Below are 3,115 nucleotides of genomic sequence, written 5' to 3'. Positions count from 1 at the left end.
GTGGGGGTGGGGGAAGTCTTTCCACTGGTAGCAACAGCAGCTGTCAAAGTGATCCCCGTTCCTTAAGCAGCCATACCGGAGGTGTTCGCTGGTTAGGGTGGCGGTGGTTACTTCCTGAACGGGGTGTTTCCAACTTTTCTTACAATGAGCACGCTATTTTTTAAAATAAAGCTTATTGTGTGAAATTGTTTTAAAGAAATTGAAACATTAATTCCCAATTTTACTGGGTTTTCTTTTTTGAAAATTTCATTTTTAAAAATTTGGATTACCATTCACGTGCCGTAAAACTGACCCTTTTAAATGTACAATCAGTTATTTATAGCATATACACAAGTTTGTGCAACCATCCTCATTATCTAATTCCATAACATTTTTATTGCCTCAAAAAGAAACACAGTCGTGTCAAAAGAGAGGTAACAGGTCCCAAGTGGTGTCGCTTGTGCTACGCGTCACCAAACCAAGACTTTAACCTAACTGCTGTTTCAAGCTCTCCTACGAATGTAATCTTAACCAGTCAGTCTGGAATTTCCTGGTCAGCACTAGTGAAGTAATCCTTCTGGTAGATCCCTGTCATCCCCCAAAGGAATCCCTGTCATCCCCCCAAGGTCCCCAAAGGACCTTGCCTGAAATACTCAGCTCTTTGCTAGACTCATTTCCTTGTCCCGTCTCTTTCTGCCTGTAAAAGTCTTCCCTTTTGTACGGCGCCTCAGAGCTCCTTTCTATTTGCTAGATGGGACGCTGGGTGATTCATGATCGGTGAATAAAGCCAATAAGATCTTTACAATTTACTCAGTTGATTGTGTTTTTTAACAGTAGTCCCCCCCCCCCCCCGCCCCCGCCCCGCGAAACTACTAATCCACCTTCTGTGTCTATGGATTTGCCTCTTCTGGGCATTTCACAGAGATGGAATCCAATAGGTGGTCTTCTGTGACTGGCTTCTTTCACTTAGCTTGTTTTCAAGGTTCATCCACGTTGTGGCATACATAAGTGCTTCATTCCTGTCTACGGCTGAATAATGTTCCATTGTATGGATATCCCACATTTATTTTTCCATTTATCAATTGATAGCCATATTTTGGCTATTATAAATAATGCTGCTATGAGCATTCATATACAAGTTTTTGTGTGGACATATATTTTCAGTTCTCTTGGGTATATACCTAGGAGTGGAATTGCTGGGTCATATGGTTACTCCATTTTTAACTTTTTGAGAAACTGCCAGACTTTTTTCCAAAGTGACTGCACCATTTTGTATTCCTACAGCAATGTATGAAGGCCCTAATTTCTCCACATTCTCCTAACACTATTTATCATCTGCTTTTTAATTCTAGCCATCCTAGTGGTGTGGTGTTTCATTGCGGTTTTTTTTTTTTTTTTTTTTTTCATTGCGGTTTTGATTTACATTTCTCTAATTAATAGTGATGTGGAGCATCTTTTCCTATGCTTATTGTCCACCTGCATATCCTCTCTGGAGAAATGCCTGTTCAAATCCCTTGCCTATTTTTAAAATGAGTTGTATTTTTGTTATTGAGCGATAAGAGTTCTTTGTATATTATGGATACTAGACTTATCAGATATGTGATTTACAAAAATTGTCTTCCCTTCTGTGGGTTGTCTTTTCTTTTCTTTTCTTTTTTTTTTTTTGCGGTACACGGGCCTCTCACTGTTGTGGCCTCTCCCGCTGCGGAGCACAGGCTCCGGATGCGCAGGCTCAGCGGCCATGGCTCACGGGCCCAGCTACTCTGCGGCATGCGGGATCCTCCCGGACCTGGGCACGAACCCGCGTCCCCTGTATCGGCAGGCAGACTCCCAACCACTGCGCCACCAGGGAAGCCCTGTCTTTCCATTTTGATAGTATACTAGGAAGCACAAAATTTTTATTTTGACGATGTCCAATTTACCTATTTTCCCCTCTGGTTGTTGTGCTTTTGGTGTATTATCTTTGGTGTCATATCTAAGGAGCCAGTGCCTAATCCAAGCTCATGAACATTTACACCTATGTTTTCTTTCTTCCCAGGATGGCACAGCTTTGGTCACTGTAGCTTTTTGTAGTAAGTTTCGAAATGGGGAAGTGTGAGTCATCCCACGTTCTTTTTCTTTTTCAATATTACTTTAGCTGTTTGGTGCTCCTTGCAATTCAGTATCAATTTGAGAATCAGCTTTTCCACTTCTGAAAAAAAAAAATCCAGCTGGGATTTTGGTAGGGATTGCATTGAATCTGGATATAAACTTGGGGGAATAATGCTATCTTAATAATATTAAATGTTCTTATCTATGTCCGGGGGATGTCTTTCCATTTATTTAGATCATCTTTAATTTCATTCAATGATGTTTTGTAGTTTTCAGTTTGCATTAGATTTGATTTTGCATGTGATTCATAAAAGGCAAAGTTTATCATCTGCATAGATTATCTTTTTGCACCTAACTTTTAAAAACATTGTGTTATGAACTATGCATACTGACAAGTACCTAAAACACAAATGTACAATCTGATAAATAATTATAAAGCAAATACCCACCCAGAGCAAGAAATACATTACCAGCCCACCAGAAACCTCCCCCCAAGCCTCTTTCTTCCCCCTTAGTCATTTTTTGGCTTTTCAAAAACCATTCATATATGCATCCCTAAACAAAATGGTATAGCTTGACTGTCATTGAACTTCTTTTTTTTTTTTTGGCCATGCCATGTGGCTTGTGGGATCTTAGTTCCCCATCCAGGGATTGAACATGGGCCCTCAGCAGCAAAAGCGTGGACCGCCAGGGAACTCCCTGAGCTTTATGTAAGTGGAATAACACCCTATGTTCCCTTCTGTGTCTTCTATTTTTTTTACATGTATTTTTAAAAATTTTAATTGAAATAGTGTTGATTTACAACGTTGTGTCAGTTTCAGGTGTACAGCAAAGTGATATATATATATATATATATATATATATATATTCTTTTTCTTACATTCCCTTCCATTATAGGTTATTACAAGATATTGAGTATAGTTCCTGTACTATATAGTAGGTCCTTGTTGGTTATCTATTTTATATGTAGTCTTGCGTATGTTGTAATTCCAAACTCCTAATTTATCCCTCCCCCCACTTTCCCTTTGGCAACCATAAGTTTGTT

This window comes from Neophocaena asiaeorientalis, unplaced genomic scaffold (assembly GCF_003031525.2).
Source record: "Neophocaena asiaeorientalis asiaeorientalis breed wild unplaced genomic scaffold, Neophocaena_asiaeorientalis_V1.1 scaffold275, whole genome shotgun sequence".
In the NCBI taxonomy this organism is placed as follows: domain Eukaryota; kingdom Metazoa; phylum Chordata; class Mammalia; order Artiodactyla; family Phocoenidae; genus Neophocaena; species Neophocaena asiaeorientalis.
Note: the sequence above shows the minus strand (reverse complement) of the source record.